Source organism: Sarcophilus harrisii, chromosome 1 (assembly GCF_902635505.1).
Source record: "Sarcophilus harrisii chromosome 1, mSarHar1.11, whole genome shotgun sequence".
Lineage (NCBI taxonomy): Eukaryota > Metazoa > Chordata > Mammalia > Dasyuromorphia > Dasyuridae > Sarcophilus > Sarcophilus harrisii.
Genome location: NC_045426.1, coordinates 516,502,976 through 516,520,955, shown reverse-complemented (window position 1 = coordinate 516,520,955; position 17,980 = coordinate 516,502,976).

Genomic DNA, 17,980 nt, shown 5'->3' with positions numbered 1-17,980 from the left:
TCTGTGCAGATGGGCTTTTTTCCCAATGAAGTCTGATGATTTATGTGTAGTACTTTTCTGGTAAGAACTACTGTTCACTAAAGACTGAGTTGGGATCAAAAAACTCATTTAATTTAAGACTGCTGGTTTCCATTGAGTAAGATGGATGTGCACCAATGTCCAGAAGATATGAACTGAGACCGCAAAACACATTTTCTTAAGAATGTGGCTGGAATATGAAACAGAGTTATTGAAAGAATCTCAAAGCCTGCCTAGCTATAATACCTAGGATTTTCAGTTTATTGAAGTTCTTCATGTCAGTTTACTTTAAAGGTAAATTATACTGTGTATTTTGTGGCTATACAAATCTCATTTTAAAATTCTGTTTCATTATGTTGAATCATCCTTGAAAATAATTTTGTACATTAAAAAATATAATTCTTTCTTAAATACTATGTTAAAAAGTCCATGGACTTTTAAAAATGATAATAATTTTAAAAATATGCTTCATTTTTTTCAATTTTATATTTTTGTTTATGTATATTTATTACTTTCTAAATATGTCTCATAAAGGCACTACATGAAAAGCAATTTAAAAATTCCACACCCTAAAAAATGCATATTGAATTGCATTGAAAAAAATGAGTATTTTTTGCACTTGTCATAGGTTCATCACAAATTATTGATAAACTATCTAACATTTAAGGATGAATTATAATGCAATAGTTCATTAACATGTTTGGTTTCTATTAAATTATCATTCACACAACTCAGTTTAACTTTATATCAGTATATTTTTGGCAGTAATTAGAATCTTTTAGAACTATTTAGCAAGTGCAAGGGTAAAAGATATTTCCTTGTGATTGTCGGAAGATTTAATTTTATGAGAATTATCACTATGTTGCTTAATTAGGTAAGTATTTTAAGAAAAAAGGAGAAAACGCTATTTCCATTGGAGATCTTCAAGATTTCAAAGTATGAAAAATGCATAAATATGAGTGTGACTTAAGATGAACTTTTGATTTATACATGATTATGTTATGATGTTTGCATATATTTATGTGTGCGTAAAATATATGCAAAAAATTTCTCAATGTTTCTATCATTTTATGATATAAAATGCTATATTCAAATATATCTTTATTGAAAAAATGGTCTTAGGTAAATACTGTAGTATAATATAAATTAGTGGTGAGAAACTCAGAAATGAATCTTGCAGATAGCATATAGAATTAGAAAAATACAAACTAATCTTATCTATGTGTTATTATATTTTATTTATTTTGTTAAACATTACCCTATTTTATTCTGGTTCAGGAGACACTCTGGAGGAAGAGCCTAGTAGCTGTCACTTTTACATTTCAAAATTGTAAACCACTGAAAAATTTAAAATAATATATTTTATCATGTGATTTATTTTTAAAAATGAGCTTTTATATCATCTATAATACTACACAAAATATCCCTAATTTTGAGGAAAGAGAAGATGAGAGGAAACATCTTTATGGTTCCCTCCACAACATAACATATATATAAAGTAAACTCTGTGGTTTGAACGAAGAAACTATCTCTGTGTTTATACAGATTAATCAAAAAAAAGTGGTGAATTAGGTAATTTGAAAAAAATATATACATATGTATTTTGCATATGCAAAATATAGTAAATCTATGGTGACATAGAGAAATATCTTTCAAATCTTTCTGATATGGAATCGCTTTTATATAATATTCATTGGCATAGAAAAAAATAAACAAATGAAAGAAGGATAGAAAAAAGAAAGGACAAAAGAAAGGAGAAAGAAGGAAAGAAAGAAAAAAGAAGAAAGGAAGGAGGGAAAGAAGGAAGAAAAAAGGGAAATAGAAAAGTAAGTAAGGGAAGAAGGGAAGGATAGAGAAAAGGAGGAAAGGACGAAGGAAGAGAGGAAGAAGAACCAGAGAAAAATAGTAAAAGAAATTTCAAAATGCTTTGCTCACTCCACTTGAGACTTTCTCAATTTTACTTGATTATTACAGTTATTAACAATAACCAGGATCTTGCATATTCATATACTGATAGCTGAAATTTTTCTCTCCTGTTTCTATGTGAAATATTTTCTTGCATTTATATGGACAATATGTATATGTGAACTTATATTTGGTGAACTGCAAAATCTATTTACATTTGTTGATCTCCAAGAATAATGTTTAAAAAAAAAAAAAAATCATGGATTGTTAAAATCCTGTTGCCTAAGTCTTGTGAATTTAATCATTGAAAGAAAATAGGTATTGTTATTATCTCCTTATTTATCTTTTGTTTAACTTTTTATTAAGCTCTAACTATCTTTGTGCTATCTTTTCTTTTCTGTTATCATTAACTTTAACATAGAAAATAAAAGGAAAATGAATAGAGTAGTGTAGGTGCTCTCTCTCTCTCTCTCTTTCTCTCTCTCTCTCTCTCTCTCTCTCTCTCTCTCTCTGTCTCTTTTGAAAACTGTCATTTGCATTTGACCCATTGCATCAACTAGTCCTATCCTTCACACCAACTTTAACTTGGAGGAAGCTTAGTATATCTAATCAAGAGTACTTTAGGATTCAATGTCAGTAAATTCTCAATTTGTGTGGGCCAAAATAAGTCAGGTATTTTTTCACTGTTTTAAGCAACAAGAGTTAGAGAAATAGCTTTTTATAGTAGAATTAAACATTCTCCTCCAGAAATAAACAATGAAAACAAATAATTCTTATAAAAAACTATTTGCAAACACATTCCTTCTAGACATTAAAATTATGTTCTTCAAAAATCACAATTATTAAATAGCTTTCTAGATTAGCATCTTTCATCTGAAACCAACACTTCTGATGTTAGACAATAATGAAAAGACAACATCAAAGGCACACATATGTTTTAAGACTCCATACTTGGATGGAAAAAAACTACTCTTTCTTTAAAACTTTTATCTCTTCTCCAAGAGAAAATGTCACCAACAGAATTATTTCACTCCAAGGTTTAGTTGGTCTTATTTTCTTCCTTCTCTTTCTCCCCTCTCTCCTCCCCCCATTATCTCTTCCCTACTCTTTCTCTCCTTCCTTTATTCCTCTCTCCCTTATCCCCTTCTTTGTCTTTCCCTCTAATTCCCTCTCTGTTTCTCTGTCTCCATTACTCTTGTCTCCCATCTCTCTGTCTCTTTCTCTCTCTTTATAGGGCTTTCACTCTTCAGCCTACTGACTCAAGTTCAGATTTTCTTCTCATTCTTCTTCCTCACCCTCCTCTTTCTTCTCTTTCCCTTCCTCCTCCTCCTATTCCTTCCCCCTTCCTTCTCATCTTCCTATTCTTGTTTTATGTAGAAACCTTTTTTCTGCATTTCAAAAAAAATTCAATATTCTAGCAATATAAAGCAATAATTATTAGGCTGTGATAGAATTACAAATGTTTCACAAAGTTGTGCAAGATTGCTATTAATCATAAGTACTAAAGGCAAGATCTTTAGTACTCTTTAAAAAAATTTAATTCGCATGAGAATAACCCAAATAGAAAAATAGATACAAAAGGTAACTGAATAAAATCACACATTAAAAACTAGAACAGGCCAAATGGAAGGCAATGATTTTGCAAGACAGCAAGAATCAGTCAAACAAATTAAAAAGAATGAAAAAATGTAAAAAAAAAAAAAAAAAAAAAGGAAATACCTTATTGGCAAAACAAGAGACATACCTAAAGTCCATGAGGGGAAAAAAAGAGCCTGGATATTATTCTACAAGAGATCATTAAAGAAAAATTTCGCAGTATTCCAAAAACATAGGGGAAAATATTCATTGAAAGAATCCATCAATTACCTCTGGAAAGAGATGTCACAAGGAATACCCTAAGGAACATTGTTATGAAACTCCAATATTATAATCTCATGTACAAAATACTGCAAGCTGCTAGAAAAAAGAAATTCAAATATCAAGAAGCCACAGTCAAGATTACCCAGGATCTGGTAACTTCAATAATAAAGGATAGGAAGGCCTGGAATACCATATTTTAGAAATCCAAGAAATTGAGTTTATAACCAAGAATTAACTACCAAGCTAGATTCAACATCATCTTTCAGGGGAAGAGATGGATCTTCAATGAAGTAAGAGACTTTCAATCATTTCTATTGAAAAAAACCAGAATTATATAAAAAATATTAATCTACAAACACAGGACTGAAGAGTTCACAAAAAAGTAAACAGAGTAAAACTATAACTATATACTTAAATGTTAAACTGTTTACATCTCTGCAGATGGGAAAATAATATATGTAACACTTGAAAACTATATAGGTCACTGGAGCAATCAAAGGTGGACATCACATGGGCTGAAGATATGGTTGTGAACTGACTCTGATGTGATGACTTAAAAAAAAAAAATTAAGGTATGAAAAAATTTATGTACTGAAAAAAGAAGAAAGGGGAGGTATAAAGGGATAATGAATTCACAACAAGAGGTAAGAGGATGAGTATTGTCCAAAGCTAGATCTAATCAGCCGGTGCTCTAAGAGGGAATCATTTAATCATTCATTTGGGTATAGAAAATTATCTAACCTTATAAATAAGCAGGAGAAGAAAGAGGAAAAGAAAGGGGAGGAACAGATTAGGAGGGAGGAGAGAAACACTGGGGGAAAAGATAAGAGAAGCAGGGCAGAGTTGATAAAAGATAAGGTAGGGGATAGAATCGGTTAAAAAATGGGTAAGGACAGAATATAAAGGAGAACAAAAGGAGAAAAATTGGGTGGAGGGAATTACGGAGTTGGTAATCACAACTGTTAAGGTGAATAGGATGAACTTTCCCATAAAATGAAAGCTAATAGTAAAAAAAAAAAAAAAAAAACAGAATCCTACAAAATGTTGTTTACAAGAAACACATTTGACATAAAGAGGCAATATGGAGTAAAAGTAAAAGGCTGGAATAGAATTTATTATGCTTCACCTAAAAAAATAAAGTGGGTACAATTATGATCTCAAAGCAAAGTAAAATAGATCTTATTAAAAGAATAAGGAAAGGTTATTGGTAAAGGTAATAAATAATGGTAATAAATAATAAATGGAAAAACCAATTGGAAGTAGGCAAAATTCTTAGGAAAAGACGGGAAGTTACAGGAATAAATAGAGAGTAAAACTATTATATATAGGACTACAATCTTCCCTTCTCAGAATCAGAGAAATTTAATCACAAAATAAACAAGAAACAAAGCAAGGAGATGAATAGGATTCTAGAAAACATAAATATGCTAAAACTGGAGAAAAATGAACACTGACAGTAAGGAATACTCATTTTTCTTGCTTGTACATGGCACCTACAAAGAAATTGACCATGTATTAGGGCATAAAAACCTCACAATCAAATGCAGACAGGCCAAAATAGTAAATGCTTCCTATTTAGACCACAATACAATAAAAAATTATATTCAATAAAGAGGTAGGGAAAGATAGAATGAAAACTACTTGGAAATTAATTTCATTCTAAAGAATGAGTGGGTCAAACAACAAAACACAGAAAGAATCCACAATTTCATCAAAGAAAATAAAAATAATGAAACAACATACCAAAACCTATGTGATGCAGCCAAAGCAATTTTTTTTTTTTTTTTTTTTTAATTTATTTAATAGCCTTTTATTTACAGGATTTATACATGGGTAACTTTACAGCATTAACAATTGCCAAACCTCTTGTTCCAATTTTTCACCTCTTTCCCACCCCCCCTCCCCTGATGGAAGGATGACCAGTAGATGGTTAAAATCTTAAAATTAAACTTTAGAAAAATAAAATATATAACCAAAACATTATTTTGGTTGTTACAAAAAGAATCAGACCGAATTATTGTACAATTAGTTTGGGTGAAGGAAATTTCAAAAATGCATGTGGCATAAATATAAGGATTGGGGATTTAATGTAATGGTTTTAGTCATCTCCCAGAGTTATTTTTCGGGATAATAGTTTCAGTTCATTAATGCCCATTAGAAAATGATTTGGTTGGATCTCGCTGCCGAGGGATGTCCCATCCATCAGAACTGGTCATCATTAGTATTGTTGTTGAAGTATAAATGATCCCTGTTCCTGCTCATTTCACTCACATCAGTTCGTGTAAGTTCTCCAGGCCTTTCTGAAATCATCCTTTTATTTCTTACAGAACAGTAATATTCCAATTTTCATATATACAATTTATTCAGTCATTCTCCAACTGATGGACATCCATTCAGTTTGTTTCCTAGCCACTACAAAAAGGGCTGCCACAAAAATTCGGCACATACAGGTACCTTTTCCCTTTTATAATCTCTTTGGGATAAATCCCCAAGTAAACTGTTGGATCAAAGGGTATGCACAGTTTGGATAACTTTTTGAGCATAACCCAAACTACTTCCAAAATGGTTGGACCCGTTCACAACTCCAAAATGCATCAATGTCCCAGTTTTCCCACATCCCTCCAAACAATCATCATTATTTTTCCTGTCATCTTAGCAATCTGACAAGGTGTTAGGGTATCTTAGAGTTGTCTTAATTTTGGATTAATTAATGACTTGGAGCACTTTTCAAGGACTAGAAATAGTTTCAATTTTCATCTGAGAATTGTCTGTTCATATTTCCTTTGACCATTTTTTCAATTGGAGAATGGCTTGATTTTTTTTATAAATTAGAGCAATTTCTATATATTTTTGGAAATGAGGCCTTTTATCAGAACCTTTGATTAAAAAATGTTTTCCCAGTTTATTGTTTCCTTCAATCTTTTTTCTTAGTTTTGTTTTACCAAAAACTTTTCAGTTTGGTTATAACGAAATTTTCATTTTTGGACGTAAAGATCTTGTTCCTTTCCGCAAAAGACCTTCCCTTCCACAGGGGTCTGAGAGGTAAACCAATCCCATGTTCCTCCAATTTATTAATAATTTCATTCTTTATGCCTAGGTCATGAACCCATTTTGAACCTTATCTTGGTGTTCCTAATATGGATCAATGCCTAGTTTCGCCATATTAGTTTCCCAATTTTCCCAGCAATTTTTATCAGACAGTGTTCTTTATCCCAAAAGTTGGGATTTTGGGTTTTCAAACACCGGGTTGCTATATTTGTTTAACCGTTTTTTCCCTTGAACCCAATCTTATTCCCACCGGATCAACTAATCTTATTCCTTAGCCAATACCAAAAAGTTTTTGGAATTGCCACTTATAATAATTTTTAGATCTGGCAGCTAAGCCACCATCATTTGATTTTTTTCATTAATTCCTTGAAATTTGGACCTTTGTTTTTCCATATGAACTTTTTGTTTTTTTCTAGGTCATTAAAATAGTTTTTTGGGGAGTCTAATTGGATAGCCTTAAATAAATAGATTATTTTAGGGTAAATTTCCATTCTTTATTATATTTGCTCGCCCTATCCAAGAGCATTTAAATTTTTCCAAGGTTAGATAGACTTAATTTGTGTAAAAGTGGTGTAATTTTGCTCAAAAGTTTATTTTCCCTTAAAGATAATTCCTAAATATTTTATATTACGTAGTTACTTTAAATGGAATTTCTTTGTAACCTGGACTGTTGGGTTTTGTTATGATATATAAGAATGCTGATGACTTATGGGTGAATTTATAACCGCAACTTTCCAAAGTTGTGGATTATTTCAATTAACTTTTTACAGAACTTGGGGTTCTCAAAGTATAAAATCATGTCATCGGCAAAGAGTGATAATTTGGCTTCCTCATTGCCTATTCTTATTCCTTTTAATCTTTTCTCAGCTCTTATTTCTATAGCTAGTGTTTCAATTACAATATTAAAAGTAACGGGATAGTGGGCAAACTTGTTTCACTCCAGATCTTATTGGGAATGGTTGCAGTTTGTCTCCATTAATATGAGGTTTACTGGATGGTTTTAAATGATGTTGTTGATTATTTTTAAGGAAAAGTCCATTTATTCCTTTTATCTGTGTTTTTACTAGGAATGGATGTTGGATTTTATCAAATGCTTTTTTTCTGCATCTATTGAGATGGACCATGGTTTTTGTTAATTTGGTTATTTAACATAAATTATATTGATAGTTTTCCTTAATTTGAACCAGCCCTGCATTCCTGGTATAAACCTACTTTGATCATAGTGTATTATCTTGGAGATGATTTTCAGTTTTTGTTAATATCTTATTTAAGATTTTAGCATCAATATTCATTAGGGAGATTGGTCCATAATTTTCTTTTCTTGTTTTCAGCCTCCTGGTTTAGGTATTTGTACCATGTTTGGTCATAGAAGGAAATTTGGTAGGGACTCCTCCATTCCCTTTTTTATCAAAAATAATTTAATAGCATTGGGCCCAATTGTTCTTTAAAATGTTTGGTAAAAATTCACATGTAAATCCATCTGGTCCTGGGGATTTTTTCTTTAGGGAGTTGTTTAATTGCCTGTTCTATTTTCTTTTTTTGAAATGGGACTATTCAAGCAATTTACTTCCTCCCTGTTAGTCTGGGAAGTTCATATTTTTGGAGGTAGTCATCCATTTCACTTAGGTTATCAAATTTATTATAAAGTTGAGCAAATTTAACTCCTATTATTTTCTAATTTCCTTTCCTTGGGGAAAGCCCCATTTTAAGACTACCAATTTCATTTTCCCTCCTTTTTCTAATCAGATTTACCAAAGGCTTATCTTTTTATTGGCTTTTTCATAGAATCAACTCTTTAGTTTTATTAATTAGTTCAATAGATTTTTTACTTTTCAATATTTTTAATTTCTCCTTTTAATTTTAGAATTTCCAATTTAGTATTTGTTGGGGTTTTTAATTTGGTTTCTTTTTTAGGTTTTTAGTTGCAAAGCCCAATTATTAATTTTTTCTTTTCTGTTTTATTCAAGTGTTTTGATATAAAATTCCTCTTATTACCGCTTTTGCATCCCACAAATTTTGAAGATGTTCTCATTGTCAACCTTGAGGAAATTATTAACAGGTTTATAATTTTGCCTTTCCACCCCAATCATTCTTTGATGAGATTGTTTAGTTTCCAATTACTTTTTGGGTCTATTTCCCCTAATTTTTGTTGAATGTAGTTTTTATTGCATCATGATCTGAAAAGAAAGATTTACTATTTCCTGCTTTCTTTGCATTTAATGTTGAGGCTTTTGGTCCTAATATATGGTCAATTTTTAATAGGTTCCATGAACTGCTGAGAAGAAAGTTATTCCCTTCTATCTCCATTCCAAATTTTCTCCAAAGATCCAACATACCTAATTTTTCAAATATTCTATTTACTTTTAATTTCTTTCTTATTTTTTTTGTGGTTTGATTTGTCTAATTTGAGAGTGCAAGGTTGAGATCTCCCACTATTACAGTTCTGTTGTTCATTTCTTCGCAACTCTCTTTGTTCCCTCTTTAGGGTTGAGGCCATACCACTTGGGTATTGGCATTGATATTGTTTCGTTGTTTATGTTACCCTTTAAAGGTTTAGTTTCCTTCCTTATCTCTTTTAATTAGACTTAATTTTTACTTTTCTTGATCTTGGAGATAAGGATTTACCCCCTTTGTTTTTTGACTTCACCTGAAGATAATAGATTTTTGCTCCAGCCTTTTTACCTTTATTTATAGGTCCCTTGTTTTAAATGTGTTTTGAAACAAATATTGTAGGGGTTCCCACTTTTGGATCCAGTCTGCTATCTGCCTCCCTTTTTATGGGGAGTTCATCCCATTTAAATTTACGGTTAGAATTAAATCTTTTTCCTGCCATCCCAAACCCGGATTTGCTTCAATTGCCTCCCCAACCCTTTCCCTTTTAAAAACCCTTCTATCATGATACTTTATCCCCTTTTAATCCCCTCCCTCCCCCACTTTGGCCTTTTCCCCTTCCTTCCCCCTTTTTCCCTTTTTCTCCCCCATTTTAAATGGGAAATTTTTCTAAAACAACAAACCTTTTTGAGAACTCTGAGGGATAAAATTTCCCCCCCCTAATTTCCCCTTTTAAGTTTCTTTGGGATGTGGTTTCCCTCTTTTATCCCTCTTCCCACCTTATTCTGCCATCATCCCTTTTCCATATCTACTTTCCCTTTTTATGTTATATCAACAATCAAATTTTAATGTATTTTTTTTGTATATCCACAATAGAAATAAAGTTCTAAAGAGTTTTTTACCTTTTTCGATCTCTTGAGTTCCCATTCTTGGAGATCAAATTTTTGTTTAATTTTGGTTTTTTTCCATTCAAATGGAATTCATTTGTTTCATTAAATGTCCATTTCTTCCCTGGAAGAAAATGCTCAGCTTAGCTGGGTAGTTTATTCTTGGCTGCATCCCTTCTTTTGCCTTTAGGAATATCATATTCCAGGCCCTTCTTTCCTTTTAATGTAGAGGCAGCCAATCCTTTTGATCCTTATTGTGGCACCCATTTAAATGGGTTTTTTTTGGCTGCTTGTAAAATTTTTCCAATCTGATAGGTTCGAAATTTTCCAAATTCCTTTGGGTTTTTATTTTTAGGTTTCTTTAGAAGGTGTTATGAATTCTTTCAATGCCTATTTTACCCTTCTGATTCTATTACATCTGGGAGTTCTTTTGATTGATTTCTTTGTTATTATCTAGGCCTTTTTTTTTCATCATAGTTTTCAGAAAGTCCAATAACCCTTCAGATTATTTCCTAGATCTATTTTCCAAGTCTGTCGTTTTAGAAGTAGATAATTTATGGTTTTTTCCAGTTTGTCATTTTTTTTGTTTTTGCTTTGACTGGTTCTTGTTGTCTCAGTAATCATTAGTTTCAATTTGTTCAGTTCTTAATTTTTAAAGAAATTATTTTCTTCATTTTTTTTTTACTTCTTTTCGTTATATGTCCAATTGAGTTTTTGAATGTATTTGTTTTGGTCTGTGGAATTTTTTTTCCATTTCACTAATTTTTTTTTTATGAATTATTTTCTTTTCCAATTCACAGATCCTACTTTCTTTATGTGTTCTTTTGTCTTTTTCCAATTCACGATCCCACTTTCTAGGAATTCTTTTATTTTTCCAATTCCACAATTCTTACTTTCCTTGTGATTTTTTATTTTTAATTCACCAATTTGCACTTCCTGGGAATTTTTAACTTTTCCAATTGTATTTCAGGGAAGTTGTTGCTCTTTGTGGGTTTTCTTTCCTTTCCCTTTATCTTCCAAATTCCCCTTTTGAATTTTTAATGGCCCTTCTATGAGAGAATGTAAAGGAGGACAGTCTGATGGCCTTTTGTTGTTTGAGGTTCCTTCAGGTTTGCTGGACCGTTCTTTTCTGTATAAAGCGTCGAAGGTTCTTTCATCTTTTATTCATGTTTTTAAAGCCTTTTAGGTAGGTCTCCTAGGCAAGGGGTTACCAGCTTCCTCTGCAGAGCAGGGAAAGGTTTAAACCGATTTCCGGCTCCAAGGTATGGGAGTGCTCAGAGTGAGAGTTTTCCCTTCCCCCAACAGGAAGTGGATTCAGCACTGGCCAAGCTATCAAATGGTTTAGTAGGGCTGAGTGCATTATAGATTGCCCTCGGCTAGAGACTAAGTGGTGAAAGTGTCACCGCCCCAGGCCAGAGCCTCTTGTGGGACTTTGAGTATTAGCAGCTGACAGCAGACCGCAGACTGCAGACCGCCTGGAACTCTGCCCCAGTGTCTGTGCCCAATGCAAATTGGCCCTGGAAAAGCTCTATGGCCCCAAGCCGAGCTCCCCACTGCGCAGATTGGAGGCTAACCCGGGCTGCGTCCTCCTGCTGTGCAGGATCACAACTGCCCCAAGGAGAAGCCCCGTACTGCGGGTTGGGGCTGTGCGCTTGTGCTGAGATCTGTGCTTTCACCCTCCGTTTGAGACTCTCCCCGGAACCTAATTTCTCTCCCTGCCTCGCATCTCCCCCTGGCCCCGAACCAACCTTTTTGCGAGACTGCAGATTTTCTTCGCGTGAGTTGTTCTACTTCTTATCTTTACGAATTGTAGCAGTCAAGACCATTTTTGAGGCTCGATATAATATTGATAAAGAGGGTAAGAGAAGAGCTTAGAAAGTCGCGTGTGTCTTCTCTGCCATCTTGGCTCCGCCCCCCAGCCAAAGCAATTCTTAGGGAAAATTTTATATCTCTTAATAGCTACATAAAATAAAATAGAGACAGAGAAGATCAATGACTTAGGCGTGTAACTAAAAAAGCTAGAAAAAGCAAATTAACAATTTAACTACTAAGTTACAAATTTTAAAACTCAATGTAGAAATTAATAAAATAGACTATAAGAAATCTATTGAACTAATAAACATAATTCAAATTGGTTTATGAAAAAATAACAAAATAGATAATCCTTTGTTTAATTTGATCAGAAAAAGGAAAGGAAAGAAAAAAATATCATCAGCATTTAAAATGAAAGGGGTGAACATGCTACCAATGAAAAAGAAATTAATGCAATAATCAGGAGATATTTTGCCCACCACTATGGCAGCAAATTTGACAATCTAACCAAAATGAATGAATATATACAAAAAAATATAAATTTTCCAGGGTAACAAAAGAGTAAATAAAATATTTAAATAGTCCCATTTTAGAAAAAGAAATTGAACAAGTTACTAATAAACTTCCTACAAAAAATAATCTTCAGGGCCAAATAGATTTACAAGTGAATTCTATAAACATTTAAAGCACAATTAATTCTAATACTATGTAAATTAAAAGAGGTAAAGAAGGAGTACTGCCAAATTCTTTCTATGATGCAAATGTGTTATTGATACCTAAACCAGGAAGAACCAAAACAGAGAAAGGAAATTACAGACCAATCTCCTTAATTTTAAATAAAATATTAGGAAAGAGATTACAGCAACTGATCAGCAGGATAGCACACTATGACCAAGCTGGATCTATGCCAACAATGTATACCAATATAGGGCTGACCCCATATCAAGAAAACTATGAACCTAATCCACCATATGAATAATAAAAGCAACAGAAATCATATGATAATCTCAATAGATACAGAAAAAGGTTTTTACAAAATATAACATCCATTCCTTTCCTAGAGAGCATCTGGGGAATTATGACTTCTTTTGAAACTCTTTCTAAGACAAAACATTTAAATCAGAACTTTTTCTTTCTCTGAAAATTAAGTGGAAATATTATGTCCTTGAAATGAAAACTGAGTTTTATTCATTTCAGTTATTTGTGACCCCATCTAAGTGATCCCACTGTTTGTGGCTCCAACTAAGTGAGGTTTTCTTGGCAAAGATATTGGATTACTTTGCCATTTCTTTCTCCTACTCATGTTACAGTGAGGAAACTGAGACAAGCAAATTTAAGTGACTTGTTCCTGGTCACCCACCTAGTAAGTGGCTGAGGAGTTCAAGTCTTCCTTATTCCAGGACTGGGAATTTTTTTCTTGACTGCATTACCTAGCTGCCCATAATTTTACATGCCTTCTTTGAGCTGAAATTGAATCAATGAATTAAGTTCATACAAGTTCAAATCTGGAATCAGAGAATTTTTTTTTTTTTAATTTTAAAAGCTCCTAGATAGTGCAATAGACAGACTGCCAGGTATGGAGTCAGGAAGATATCTTTTTAAGTTCAAATGTGGCTTCAGATACTTTTTTCTGACCCCAAGTTAGCCATTTAATCCTTATTTCCTCAGTTTTCTCATCTACAAGATGAGTTGAAGAAGGAAATGTAAACCCCTCTAGTATCTTTGAAAAAAAAAAGATGTGGGTATGAAGAGTCAAACATTACTGAAACAAATGAACAAAATTCATTCATTCTGGGAAAAGCCTCATTATGATCATACATAGATTGATAGACTACTTTGTCTTTTAATGGCTCCAAAGAATTCAAGCAATTTTTCTATTCTCTATGATTTTAATTTCTGCCCATCAAATATACATATGAAAACCTTGGCATTTTCTTTTTTTAATTTTTTTTTTTTATTTTAGAAGATGAGGAAAAAGAGGCGTAGAAAATTAAGTGATTTTTTCTAAGCATATATAGGCAGAAAGTGGTAACCAGGTCTTCTTACTCCATCACATCACTTTTCTGCTTTCTGCTTGGTTCAGACTGTAAAACATAATACTATTTCAATTTATTCCAGAATTTTTAAGGGGAAACTCTCCTGTAAGAATTACATTGCATAGACCACTTCACTTTTGTCTACTAAATTAGTCTTGAATTTCTGGATAGATCCAAATTCCTTCAGACTCCCTAACTATTAAGTTATGCCAATAATTCCATTCTTTCCTTCTTTGTGATTTCCAAGCATAAGGATTAATTATAAGGATAACTGAATTGTTACAGAAGTATGTACATAAATAGAACTATAACATTTCTAAAGCTGTCATTAATATATGATACTAAAATATATAACAGAGCTTGAAGAAATTCATTATACAGATAAAACTTATGCACAAATAGAGAATAAATTACTTTCTCAAGGTTGTATAGATAGCAAATATATGTTAGGATTCTAGCTTCCTCAAAGAAAACATGAATTATCTTTATCAGAGAAGCAAATCTTGATCTTCCATGTGGCAGTACTAATAGTAATTAGGGATGCCCCATGAAAATTAAAAGAAATGATTTTTAAAAAATCTTTGACCCAATTTATTATTCATTATTTTAAAGTAATATATATATATATATATATATATATATATATATATATATATAACAAGTAATACTGGATATCTAGGGAAAGAAAGAGGTCTGATTTAAATTATTTTTCTTAGAATCTCAAGGGAAATCATAATTGTCCAAACTCTCTCTAGGTTTCACTGACAACTCATCTTCACAGGATGTTTGTTATGTCACAGAAATATTTTCACTCTGGAAACTTAGCCCATCGTGGGACTTCTCACCTTAAAACATCTGATTAAAAGAGGATTTTCAGACCAAAAATTCTTCCATTTCTCTAAAAGCAGCACTCTGGCTTATGGTTATAATATTTTCTTCAATATACCTTTACATTGGTTCATTCCTTCCACCCCTTTTCATCTCTATTTTATGTGTGACTATTAGAATATAAATCCTTGAGGATGGGTCTGTCTTTGTATCTCCTTCTACTTATATGTCCATCACTTAGCATAGGCTATTTTGCTGACTTACTGATCAAAGAACATCTCTACATATTAGGCAATGTGCAAAAATTAAGGGAATGTAAAATCCTTTCAGCTCCACAATAAACAAATTAAGGGGCTTTGAACAAATTCACTTCTTTCTGTGCCTCAGTTTTTCATTCAAAAATAAGAAAGTGAGATTTAATTATCCCTGAATTCTTGCTTCAATATAAATTAAATTATGTGCTCTATGGTCTTCTCATATTTTTTTAACTCTATTCTTGGATTGAGATACCTCTATCAAGTACTTTTTGCTAGTCTAGTTTTGCCTATCTTATCTACACTTCTTGCAAAGCACTTCAGAAATGGTGTGAAAAGATAACACATTTTCCATGTTAATTTTTTTAAAGTAATTCTATATTAGTAAAAATTATGATTCTGTGATCATAATTCTTCAGATATTACCTGAATTAATTTGTGTAAGTAATTTAAACTTCTTGTGTCTCTGCCTCTTCATCCAATTTCAAAGAAATTCATTGCTTAGTCAGTGTATATTATTTCTATCTATCTGTCTATATATATATATATATACCAATAAAGTTAGATTCAGATTATATGTATAATCTGAATCTAACTTTATAATCTGAATCTAACTTTATTGGTATCTAGAGAGATAGTTATGACAAAATAGACAGATATATAATATAGAAAATAGCAGATAGATATTATCTATCTAATTTATCTAGCCTTGACTCTTTAGATCCTGACTTCTTTGCTTTTCTTATACATTTAAAATACTTATGGTGACTCAAAAATATGATAGGCTATGAGATTAATGTACTTTATTCAAATGTTTAGGGAATTTCCTGTCCCTCTTTCTTCTACCACCTAGTAGCAACAATTTGGGAATTATATTCATGAAGACCATTTAGTGGTCTCACATAACAAAAAAAGTTTATCAAGGCATAGGAGCCTAATCCAAGATTTATTTTTTAAAGACAAATATCTAGTGCACTATAATTGCATTTTAAATTACTAAACACATCACAAAACAAAGCATAGATTTTAAGTTCATTGCAATGACTTATAAGCATAATATAATATCCCAGCTAAGTAATACAAAGTTATCAATCATTCACAACTGTAAGTGTCAGTCACTAATAATATACCATGCAGGGGAAGCTAAGTGGCACAGTAGATAGACCACCAGCATTGAAGTCAGGAGGACCTGAGTTCGAATCTGGTTTCAGACACTTAACATTTCCTAGCTGTGTAAACCTGGGAAGACACTTAACCTCAATTGTCTCAGCAAAAAGAAAAATAAATAATAATAATATACCATGCAATAAGATTAGTTATTTTGTTATGGAAAAACAATTTTATCTCTTGCATACTTCTGTACAAACACAAAATAATTATTTATCATGTTGACCATACAAACTGTAAATTAATAATTCTCAAGACAAATGAGTCTAGATCTTATTTTTTTAATCAGAAAATGTTTCAAATGAAGATCTATAGAAAGAGAAACAGAAATTACCTCCATATAATACTTTGTTATAGAAAATAAATGTTGGGTTTTGATTAGATGTTTGCTCACTTTTCTTTTTTTTTTTTTGAGAAAACTCTGACTTTTTGTTTCTGTGTTTGAATATACAACAAGGATATTTTTAAAATAAAAAAGGAACACATTAAAAGCCCACAATTAAATAGCAAATTTGAAATTCTGAAAATAAAAGGGGAGATTAATAAAACTGAAAATAACAAAACTATGGAATTAATAAATAAAACTAATTTGGTTTTATGAAAAACCCAACAAAATACATAAACATTTAGTTAATGTGATTAGAAAAAGGAAAGAACAGAATCAAATTGTTAGTCTCAAAAAATAAAAAGGAACAACTTTCCAACAATTAAGAAAAAATTAGAGCAATAATTAGGAGTTATTTTGCCCAACTACATGTCAATAAATTTGATAACCTAAGTGAAGTGGAGGAATACCTACAAAAATAAAGATTGGCCAGATTAACAGAACATGAAATAAATGATTTAGTCACATTTTAGAAAAAAAGAAAATAAAACAAGCTATTGACCAACTTCCTAAAAAAAAAAATCTCCAGAACCAGATGGATTTACATATACATTGTACCAAACATTTAAAGAATGATTAATTCCAAAACTATTCAAAGTATTTGAAAAAATAGGGAAAAATATAGGTCTATCAAATTCCTTTTATGATACAGATATGGTACTGATATCTCAGTTAGGGTGAAAACAGAGAAAGAAAAATATAGAACAATTTCCATAATGAATACTAAGGAAAAATCTTAAATAAAAATCTTAAACTGTTGTTACAATACAAAACTTGTAATCACATCAAATGCTAATGGGCAAGCCAAGAGAATATCATAAAAAAGTCAAGCAAAGAGATTCCCAGTCATTTCCAGGATAATACACTATGACCAAATAAGATTTACATAAGTAATGTGGGGCTGGTTCAGCATTAGGAAAACTTTTAGCATAATTGACTATCATCAATGAACAAATAAAAATCATATGATTACCTCAATAGATGCAGAAAAAGCATTTGATAAAATCCAACACTCATTCCAATTAAAACCACTAATGAGCATAGGAATAAATGAAGTTTTCCTTAAAATGATAAGTAGCATCTATTTAAAACCACCAGCAAGCATCATATGCAATGCGGACAAACTAGAACCACTGCCAATAAGATCAGGTGAGAAAAAAATAAAAGTTGCCCATTATCTCCATTACTATTAAATATGTATTAGAAATTTTATCTTTGGCAATAAGAGAAGAAAAAGAGATTCAAGTTATAGAATATTATTAATGACCGGCAGGATGAATACAGAGAGACTTGGAAAGACTTACATGAACTGATGCTGATTGAAATAAACAGAACCAGGAGATCATTATACACTTCAACAACAATACTGTATGAGGATGTATTCTGATAGAAGTAGATAGCTTTGACAAAAAGAAGATCTAATTCAGTTGTGATTGATCAATGATGGAC